Source organism: Pezoporus wallicus, unplaced genomic scaffold (genome assembly GCF_028554395.1).
Source record: "Pezoporus wallicus isolate ANWC-B61680 ecotype Strahan unplaced genomic scaffold, APGP_CSIRO_Pwel_v1 contig_5485, whole genome shotgun sequence".
NCBI lineage: Eukaryota > Metazoa > Chordata > Aves > Psittaciformes > Psittacidae > Pezoporus > Pezoporus wallicus.
The window spans coordinates 500806-511730 of NW_026641550.1; the positions used below are offsets into that span (position 1 = coordinate 500806).

General features: G+C 43.4%; 1 protein-coding gene across 1 annotated transcript in view; it reads right to left on the minus strand.

Annotated features, from left to right (window-relative positions):
* The window catches only part of TPPP (tubulin polymerization promoting protein), a 47714-nt gene extending 41152 nt beyond the window's left edge, over positions 1-6562 (minus strand). The window contains exon 1 of the mRNA XM_057424339.1: positions 6376-6562. The gene's annotated coding sequence lies outside the window, so the exon portion shown is untranslated. The remainder of the gene's footprint in view (positions 1-6375) is intronic.
* Positions 6563-10925: the final 4363 nt, after the last annotated feature.

Below are 10925 nucleotides of genomic sequence, written 5' to 3' on the forward strand. Positions count from 1 at the left end.
TTCTCCCGTTAAGTGTATCAGCCTCAACCTTTCCACACTCATGTTCTCAGCTTTTCAACCTAGCTAAACTTCCAGCCTTTCTAAAGATGTTTCTTTTAGGGTCTTAAACCTGAAAGGTCATTGGCTTTTAGAGAAAAGGCATACTACAAAGAATTCTGCCCACAGGCACATAACCTAGTAGTTTTACGTTGTTACCTGTTTTTACCTTCCATTCTCCTGCTACTCCTTCCTGCACATCAAGCGTTGGTAAGCACACAAGTGCTTAAGCTGTAATTCTTATCGGAATCTGTTTATGTACAGTTGGTAAAACTTATCCACTGCACCACAAATAACTGCCATCTAAAATTTCTCAAGACCCTCCAGCACAAATTTTCAATGAGGATGAGAGATGCTATTTTTATGAGTGAAATGGATTCATAACATTATCAATTTGTGTACGGTATTTGAATTTCTCTGACTGTATCTGTTTTATTTTAGTACTTGATCTATCTTTCCCTTGTTTTAAAAATATTACAGAATTGCAGTTAAAATAAATTCTCATTTATTTTCTGTCTGTAATAATTTATGCCAAATAAAAACATCAGAGACAAAGTACAGCAGATGGAATCTTTATCCCACATTTTCACATAAACATCCAAGCTGAAGGAAGGGATAAACAGCTGGAGAAATGCAACATTCTCCTAATAAAATGTAGTGCTTTAGACAATGCTCTTAAAGCTTCCCTTAAGCTTCTTTCACAGCTATCTGCAGGAATCAGAATTAAGGCATTTCTCTTCTGAGTTCTGCTCTGGGTATACTTCTCCACATTTGATGTTCAAGTGAATGAGAGCCACCCATTTTCCCTATCATATAACACAGAAGGAAAATGAGCAGGGAATACTGCAGACCAAGCAAAGCTAACACATCTCTATCTGCATTCAAACTCACCTCTAAAGAAAACTAAATCCTTTCACAGGCTTTATGAGGAACTGCACAGTTAAACCTTGAGTTCTCCTAACAATATACATGGATCTATGGACAAGGCTGGTTATTTCACACAGCTACATTAAGACCTTTTGCAGGACACAAGCACACAGAGTAACAAAAAGGTGGTTACTCAAGTAGTCCAATGTTCCTCCTTAGCAAAACAGTATGTCAGACTGTGATGAAGTTACATAATGCCATTAAAGGAACAACCTTAGAAAACACACTATCAAGCACAGAGATTATTGACTGCTGATAAATGACTGTTATTGTTCTATTTCCAAAAACAATTGTTGCCCATCTACATGGTTACTGCTACAATATCACTTATATACAAAATTAAGTTTAGTTCTTAGTAAATTATATTCTTGCATTGCAAAGAGCTACTTCATAAAATATCACTTCACATACGCATAAACAAAGCACCTATGCAGTCACACACACCTTTATCAGCAATTGTTTTGTTAGAACTTTCTTCTTTTAAAAGATGCATGTTCACCTGATAATACTTGAAACTACACAAAAACTATCTAACTAAATAACTCCTATCTAGCTCTACAATATAATACCACAAGATCACATACATAAGGTCTCAAAAGCACTGTAAAATTTAATAGTCACACAGCATCACCTCCAATCAAAGAATTACAGATGGTATGACAGCTACAAAGTCATGAGACAAGATGTTTTACTGTAAAAGGCAGAATTCCACCAGTGGAATTTGTCAGGTGACTGAAGTCACTTCAGTGAGGTATCCAAATACCTTTGCAGAGAAACTGCATCACATATGAAATGTCTCTTTACAGTCAAAGATATCAAAAAACTCAACAGCTGAAAATTCAGGCTATGCCAATATAAATTAGAAATAAGACTTTCTTAGGGAGAGACAATCAACCATTGGAAACACTAATAAGAATAGCTGAAAATATTTCACATCCTGACATCTGCACATTAGGCTCAATTTAACACAGAAGATACATTGCCATCTCTCGCAGACTTCTATCAAATGTACATTACTCATCTCAGATAACTAGTTAAAAGTAACTAGTACATGAGTCAGATTAGATTGTCTGAAGATCCCTTATGGACTTACAAGTCTGCTGCTGCAGTTTTGTCTGAACCCCAGAAATAAATTAGTCTTTAAGTACAGTTTTTTTAAACTACCCATAGCTCAGTACAAAACAGGAGAGTACTTCCCTTTCTAAATCATCAATAAATTCTTTCACACCTATGAGGTCCTGTAGGATGAACTGTTTGAGTAATGGCCATGGTTTCTGACAGTGAAATTGGATGAGACAGGCAGATACAGATTTGGTTTTAATTTAAAAATAAGCAGAGTCACCAAAAATGAAAAAATGTTTTTGTGAGCAAGACCTCTAAGCATTTGAATTTCCACTGCAAGAGTTTCCTTAGCACTGACCCAATAGAACTGTTCCCAATAGGAACCTCAAATGTGCATTTAAGAACTTCTTTGAACTAGGACTGCCATATAATGCACTGAAGCTTTGCTCTGTATATTCTTTGTTTCTAGCTCTTGGTTTTCTATCCAGGACAAGGTAAGTTCATCTCACACACTCGGGTCAATATGAAGCAGGGGAAAGATAAGGAGGAAAAGAAAAAGAAGAGGGAACCTGAAGACAACTGGTAAGAGTAAGAACCTAATCTTCTCTACATCAGTCATTGAGTCCTGACACAGTTAAGATTCCCTTTTAGCCAAAGCAAACTGAATTGCCCACCCACTACACATTAATAACAAAACACAGAAAAACTTCCCATCTGTTTTGATGGATATACCACTGTGAGCCAAGAAAAATGACCAGCACAAAATCATTATTTTCTGCTCAGTCAGCACTTGAGATAAATACCCAGTCAGAAAACGTGTCCTGAAACCTAAACAGGCTATGCGTGCTTGCCCTGTACTACATGTATAAGCCCTGTCGCTGAATGACAATTTGTTTATTGGTGTATATTACCAATAATATCCACTCAGTGCACAGCTACTTTCACTACTGTTTCCAAGTATTTGAATAACCAGACTACACTGCAATGGGAAATCCTTGCAGTACTTTAATGTATGGGTAATTTGGGATGGGCAGGGTGATACACTCACTAAAAAATTTCTTTCTGCTGAAGGTGTATTTGCTCCTAAGTACTTTTTGCTGGCTTGTGACACATGAGGGAGATGAAGCAAATAAAGAGATGAAACAGCTTACAGGAAACACTGGGGAAAAGGCAAAACAATGTGATTTTTCCTGTACAACATTTTGATTTTCAAAGAAAAGCTCAGTCTCAAATATTAAAAAAAAAAAAAAATACCTGAAATTTAAAGACTATTAAAAACTAAGTAGCCTGAAGATAAAATGTTTCATATTGGGTCAGTGTAAGGTTTGTTTTATTTCAACTTTCAGCATTTAGTCAAGTTAAACAAAATCCCTCAAAATCAAACCATTATTCACAGGTCCCAGGTCCCAAGAGTACCCTTTGATACCAGAACTTCCCTCAGAGAACTGTGCAAGTCTTACATGAGGTTCTACAATTCCCTTTGGTCTAACATACAAGAAAGATAAAATACATAGCTGGATAATGCACACACATACCATTGCATCCTTTTTAACAGCTACATTTGCTCGTTTTTGTACCATTTACAGTGTCTTATTTTTTATTTTGGTTCATAACACTTTGGGGTCCAGGCCCAAAATCTTGTTCCATGGTTATATTGCACCTAACGCGCTAGTTAAGGTCCCTCATCACAGCTCCCAGACACCATGGCAATACAAACAGTAAGCAAAATATTTCTTCTCAACTGACAGAGGCACCTAGAAGCACTTATGCCCATGCCAGTCATGCCAGCAAGGCAGAGAAAACCCTAGGGGTAAAACTTCTGTTATCTGCGTTCGATTTCAGTTACACATGGCATAAAAATGGGGTTTGGAGGAAGAAAAAATCCCAGTTTGTTGCTTGCTGGAAACACTTCATTTCATTGCTGCAAGCAGTACAAGTAGAAACAACATGACGTCATTGAGTGACGATACCACAGGAAAGACTGCTCTTGTTATAAGTTTTTCTTCATACAGTGATACAGGCTTGTGAATACAGTCACATTCTCACACTGAAGACTTACATAATCAACGTATGCAAAGCAAGAAAAATATCTGATATTATTTTAATTTACATTTTATTTTATAATCTGGAGCAAGGTATCAAGTTTAAACATTGTTTGGTTTATTCTCTAAAGCATGCCGAGATATATGAAGTGTAATTAAGTGTCTCTATCTACAATCAGAATACACTAAATCCACTAATCTTAACATAAACTGACATAATTACCTATCCCTCCCTCCTTTAAAGAGCCTTTTTTTCCTTTAAAGCCTTTTTTTTTTCCTTCCCCAAATTAAGCTCAGGGTACAAAAAGTAAAAAAAAACCTCTATCATACAACTGAATGTATCTGCTATAAAAAAAAAAAATACATTATTCTGCACCACAGTCAATCCACAGCTTAAATCTGGCACAGGAAGAATTACCTGCTGGATGCATATTTCCATTTATAAACATCTTTTCTTACATTTATGAGGGTCAAGTGTAAGCACTGCAGGAGATTCCTGTGTGAAATTTATCTGCAATTTGATCCTTGCATGGCATGCTGTCTAAGCATTACACTGTACTACGATTTAATGCTGGGCATAGACTTCAGCAGTTACAAATGATAGACTATTTAAAGGAATACGGCTGTAACCCAGAGATGTACAAATGTATACAAAACAGCATTTTATTTTAGATTTGGGAGGGGTGAGATCGAGTTGGGGGTAGGCCTGTAAAAACCATAATTTGAAAAAGAAGGGCCTCATCACTAAAGGATCAGAAAAATGGCCATTAACATCTTAAAAATAAATAATTATATACACTCAATATAACAGTCATGATATTTTAAGCTTCAGACTATGAAAGTGTACAGTATTACTCCATTTCCCCCTAAGTTTTCACACCACTAGAGGAATAAAACAAATAATTTTAACGTTTTGTTATCACGCTAATGCTTGCCAACCTTCTAAAGCATGCTATTTAATGATACTGGTTGACAAAGCAGCATGAAGTCCCAGTCAGTGAAAACAGTCTCCTATCACGTGTTTCATTTCAGGCTGGGGGTTGGTTTTGCCCCTCCTTCTCTTTTTAAATAAACATAAGCAGTTATGCAATTCTCTATAAAATCTGTAAGAATTTCCCCTGTGGATCCTGCAAAACACGAATAGAGAAATTGCTTATCAGCATCTATTGCAAGAATCAAAGCTACTGATGTTTAAGACACACACTTCACATGTGTGTTCAACCCCTTACGCGTGGAAGCATTTCACCCAGGTACTTTTACCCAGGACTGAAGAAATACGTGCAACTGCTGCTTATTTGTGTATGCGTGTGTATTTGCTTTCAGGCTAGCTAGCCGGTGTCGCAGATTAATTCACAGGATTCTGTCATCCTGTTTTTCACCCTGGAGTATTGCACTCGGCTTTCTACGTGCGGGTGTTAACACTGCAGTCCATCAACAGTCTCCCTCATCTGATGCTGGTTTTCTTCGAGAACGCCATATAGGAGCGGCCGGCAGAGACTAAGCCCCTTCAGCTAACATCTGTGCATTAAAACGTGAAAAAAATAAAAGACAAATCGTCTTTACCCATCAATCTCCACAAAAGGGGACCGCCTGCTCTCTGCACGACAAGCAGCAGACGCGGCGGTTGAGGCTTTGTCGTCTCTCAACAACAACTAAGAGCAGAACGTGTGCGCGCAAGGTGGATCTTTCCGCAGCTCCTCCGGGAGCCGCCCGCTTGCCAGCGACCAGCATCGCCCATCCACGCTCGGATCAAACAGCTCCCGTCAAACAGCCTCCTCTCGCTCCGCAGAGATTGCGGCCGCGCATCCCGTCCCCGATGGCGGAGAGATGCGCCTGCCGAGGCCCATCCCGATGGGCAGGCAGAGGACTGCAGCTCCACACCGAGCCCTTCTCCCCGCCGATTCCTTCCCCGGGTCTCCCGCGGGAGGGATGCAGAAGAATGAGGGGAGGCAGCGAGGGGGTTAAGGCTGGTGCGGAGAAGCTGCCGCCGCCGCCGCCGTGTCCGCAGCCCCCCGCGGACATTACATAACTGCAGCGCGTAGCAGCGCAGGGCGCCCTACGCCCCTCTGAGCTGTGAAGGCGGTGAACAGTAGGGAGCCGCCAGTCGCGCCGCGACACCGGGGGCCGCCAGCCCGGGGCAGCTCCGCCAACGTGCCCGCACCCTCCTCTTGCGTCTTCGCTAACCTAATAGAAATCAATCAGCCAGCGCGCTGAAGAGGAGGGAGAGAGCAAGAGAAGCACATACACCCCACACACACCCCAAAGAGAGAGTCTTGCCTTGCCCGCCCCGCAGGAGGTGCCCGCTTACCACCGGCTCTCGAGCGGTGGCAGGTCCCGCCAGCCCAACCTTACGCTCGCCCTGATTCCGCGGCTATCGGCAGCCCGTGTGAAGCCGGCGCGGTGGCTCCGGCAGGCACCGCCCCCGCTGCCCAGGCATTGGCGAGAGCCCGGCACCGCCTGCCCGCCCTTCCGCCGCTCGCCCCCATAGGCCGGGCGGGCTGTCTGGCGGCGGTCGCTCCCGCCCCCCCGCAGAACCTGAGGTAATGAATTAGCGCGGGGGTAGCTGCTGCCTTTGCTGCCTTAAATGGTTGGTTACGGCTGGCGGCGCCTCTGCCCTCTCCTCCCTCTCGCTGCCCGGTGCTCGGCAGCAAGTGGGCAAGGGCAGGTGCAGGGGAAACCGGGAGGCGCTGGTTGCTTCATAGTTCCCGTCGCCAGGAGCTGGAGGCGACGAGGGGCTGGGCAGCGGCGCCCCTACCCCGGCTGCGCCAGGTCCAGCAGCTTCTGCCATGTCGAGCATCCTGTTGCCCCTTCCCCAGAGAGAAGCAGAGGCAAAGTGGCGCGACGGTCCTCTGTGTCCTCTCAGGCTGTGGCAGGTTTGGGTCCAGATTGCTGCTCGGCTGTGGTTGTTGACATAAAGTAAATAAAAATCATGCGAAAGACTGGGCCGTGCAGTGCAGTAGGCGTTCCATAAAGCCTCGTGTTCCCTGAGCTTGCCAATTGTCTAGGAGCAAGCCTGGGATTGGCACAACGAGGAGGTGCAGCCACTAACCTAATCTGCAGCAATGCTATTCAAAATCTGAGAGTACGGAAACACTTCAGGAGTCAGCAGAAATGTGACGAGCTGTTTTGCATTCCTATTCATGAATTTATAACCAGTCTCCAATGAGCCGGCAGAACTTGGTGGACCATAACATGAGAGCTGCTGTGCTGGAATCAAGTTAAAACAATCTACCTGCAGAGATGAGGAAGAATAGCAAAATGATCCAGTTAATGTGCAGTGGAGTCTCAATTTTCCAAATGCAAGACAGATACATGGCCAACTGTTTTAAATAGTCATATACTTACACTTGCCTTAAGATGCGCAACAATAGTTCATAAACTATCATAAACCTACTTTATAAACTCTTATTTCAGTATCGTATAAGGTGGGCTGATGCCAACCTTGTGAAGTTTAAACCATGCCAAGTGCAAGGTCCTACACCTGGGTCGGAGCAATCCCAGGCACAGCTACAGGTTGGGCAGAGAGGAGATTCAGAGCAGCCCTGTGGAGAAGGACTTGGAGGTGTTGGTCGAAGAAAAACTGAACATGAACCGGCTTCAATGTGTGCTCACAGCCCAAAAAGCGAACCATATCCTGGGCTGCATCAAAAGGAGCGTGACCAGCAGGTCGAAGGAGGTGATCCTGACCCTCTACTCTGCTCTTGTGAGACCTCACTTGGAGTATTGTGTGCAGTTCTGGTGTCCTCAACATAAAAAGCACATGGAACTGTTGGAACAAGTCCAGAGAAGGGCCACAAAGATGATCAGGGGACTGGAGCACCTCCCGTATGAAGATAGGCTGAGGAAGTTGGGGCTGTTCAGCCTGAAGAAAAGAAGGCTGCGTGGAGACCTCATAGCAGCCTTCCAGTATCTCAAGGGGGCTTATAAGTATGCTGAGGAGGGACTCTTCATTAGGAACTGTAGTGATAGAACAAGGGGTAACGGGTTAAAACTTAAACAGGGGAAGTTTAGATTGGATGTAAGGAGGAAGTTCTTTACTGTTAGGGTGGTGAGGCACTGGAATGGGCTGCCAAGGGAGGCTGTGAATGCTCCATCCCTGGTGATGTTCAAGGCCAGGTTGGACAGAGCCTTGGGTGATATGGTTTAGTGTGAGGTGTCCCTGCCCATGGCAGGGGGGTTGGAACTGGATGATCCTACCGTCCTTTCCAACCCTCACTGTTCTATGATTCTATGATTCTGTCTCAAGGCAGTTATTGAAATGACCCAGAATGTCATAAATGCTTTAAGGCCCCTGCGTGTTAGGGCTGAATTTGGCTGCACTACTGATGAAAGTTTTGTGGTAGAGTATGGCAGATGCACTTGTGATCTCTCTTGACAGCATAACCAAAAATATTCTTGTATTTTGTTTCAAAGTTTTTCATTCAGCATGCACACACAGGAAGCCTACCTTTTATGAAGCCTCAGCTGGCTTAATCTTAAGAAGAATCCCTACCGTACAGCTGAAAACTAGGTTAAGACAGGTAGTTTTAAATTGGAGCATAGTTTTGAAGGCAAAAATGAATGCGATATAGATTAACATAAAACAAGGTATGGTAAATAACCCAGTGGAGACTATTCTCCTAATATTTATTATGGAGTTTGTCTTATATTATTGTCAATTCCTTCCGCCACCCCACACAGTTCAGAATAGAATTTTCTGTTTCCCTAATAGAATTTTCTGCCAGAATCCAGGCCATCAATTTAAGCAAAAAAAGCATGCAGAATGGGAATTTTCCAAATTTGATTTTATGGTGGAATTCAGACAAATTTCACAATTTGTCTTCCTTAAAAAAAAAAAAAAACAAAACCAGAGAAAGAAACTGACAGTGGCCCTCAGTTCTCTTTTGTGAGAGTCCTGAGGGGCACTGGGGCATAGAATCTGGTTCTCTGAGTTCCCCATAAGGATGGAGGTTCCACTGCTTGCCATTGTTACTCTCTGCTACATTTAGTGTGTGGAAATGACTTTTTTTCCAAATAGCAACACGTAATTTCTGGTCACACTTTTAAGACCCCCTGTCCTCAAATAGAGAGGGACTTAGAGATTTAATTTAGCAATTTAATTTAACTAAATTTATTAATTTAGTTCCTAGTCCTGAATACTGTTGACAATATTCCAGCAAACTGGCATTTTTCCTCCCAAACTGGTTTTACTAAAACTGTAGTATAAAATCACAAACCCCCATTTTAGGGTTGTCTGTATTGGGTTTACGTGGCAAGGTTTTGGTAGCGGAGGGTCTACAGAGGCTTCTGTGAGAAGATCCCAGAAGCTGCTCCCGTATCAGACAGAGCCAGTTCCAGCTGGCTCCAGGACAGACCCAACACTGACCAAAGCTGAATGCCATGGTAGCACGCTGTGGCAGCGTATTTAAGAAGGGGGGAAAATGGTGTACAACCACAACAGCCAGAAGAGTAGAGTGAGAAAATGTGAGGCAGACAACTCTGCAGACACCCATGTCTATGAAAAAAGAGAGGGAGGAGCTGCTTCATGTGCCAGAGCAGAGATTTCCCTGCAGCCTGTGAAGACCATGGTGATGCATGTCATCCCCCTGAAGCACATGGAGGTCCATGGTGGAGCGGATATCAACCCTGTAGCCTGTGGAGGACCCCACACTGGTGCAGGCAGATGGTCTCTGAAGGAGGCTGTGACCCTGCACTGGAGCAGGCTCCTGGCAGGACTTACGACCCTGTGGAGAGGAGCCCACACTGGAGTAGGTTTCCTGACAGGACCTGTGACCCAGGGAACCCGTGCTAGAGGAGTCTGTTCCTGAAGGACTGCGCCCTATGGAAAAGACTCATGCTGGCACAGATAGTGAAGAACTGCAGCCCATGGCAAGGACCCACATTAGTGAAGTTTTTGAAGGACTGTCTACTATAGGAAGGAGCCCACGCTGGAGCAGGGGAAGAATGTGAGGAAAAAGGAGCGGCAGAGATAAATAATTATGAATTGACCTGAACCCCCATTCCCCATCCGCCTGCACTGCACTGGGGGAGGAGGTAGAGAAGTCAGAAGTAAGTTGAGCCCAGGAAAAAGGACGAGGTGGAGGGAAGGGTTTTTTAGGTTTGTTCTTATTTCTTACTACCCTACTTTGTTTCATTGGTAATAAATTCATTTGCCCAAGTTAAGTCTATTTTGCCCATGACGGTAGTTACTGAGTGATCTCCCTGTCCTTATCTTGAACCTTGAGCCTTTTGTCTTACCTCCTGTTGAAGAAAGGGAGTGATAGAGTGGCTTGGAGGGCACCTGGCAGCTAGCCAAGATCAACCCATCGTATTAACACACTGCATTAATAAAGTAATGAAACTTTGGGTTCATTGTAATCCTGTGTGCAAATTAACTCTTTCCATATTTTGAGGCAGGAGATTGGGCAGTTCTTTGTCTGCATTTATTTTCATTTTTAACTCAAGAATGCTATCATGGAGTGCTATGTGTGCCTGGGACATTTGTTTAAAAAATAAAATAATGTGAATACCAACGTGCATCTATGTTGTGGATTTCTGCAGCACTCCATACACTTACTTTACATCGTACAATTACACTCTTACAATGGATTCCTTAGAGCTCCCGGAAGCCTCCTTTTATCCCTGCAAAATGATTTTTTTTTTTCTCAGTCCAGAAAATAGTCTGCTCAGTTTTACATTGATAAGGTAATAGTGCTCTGCTACAGAACAGAGCAGAGCAGGGAGCAGTCCAACCCTTGATTAGCTCGATCTCCTCTGGAAGTCCATTCACTCACAGGAAGAAAAGACCCTTGACCATGACCTTTAATATCTCACTATCTTATCCTAAGATTAGCTGCATTTCCCCAGGAGGGTAGTACA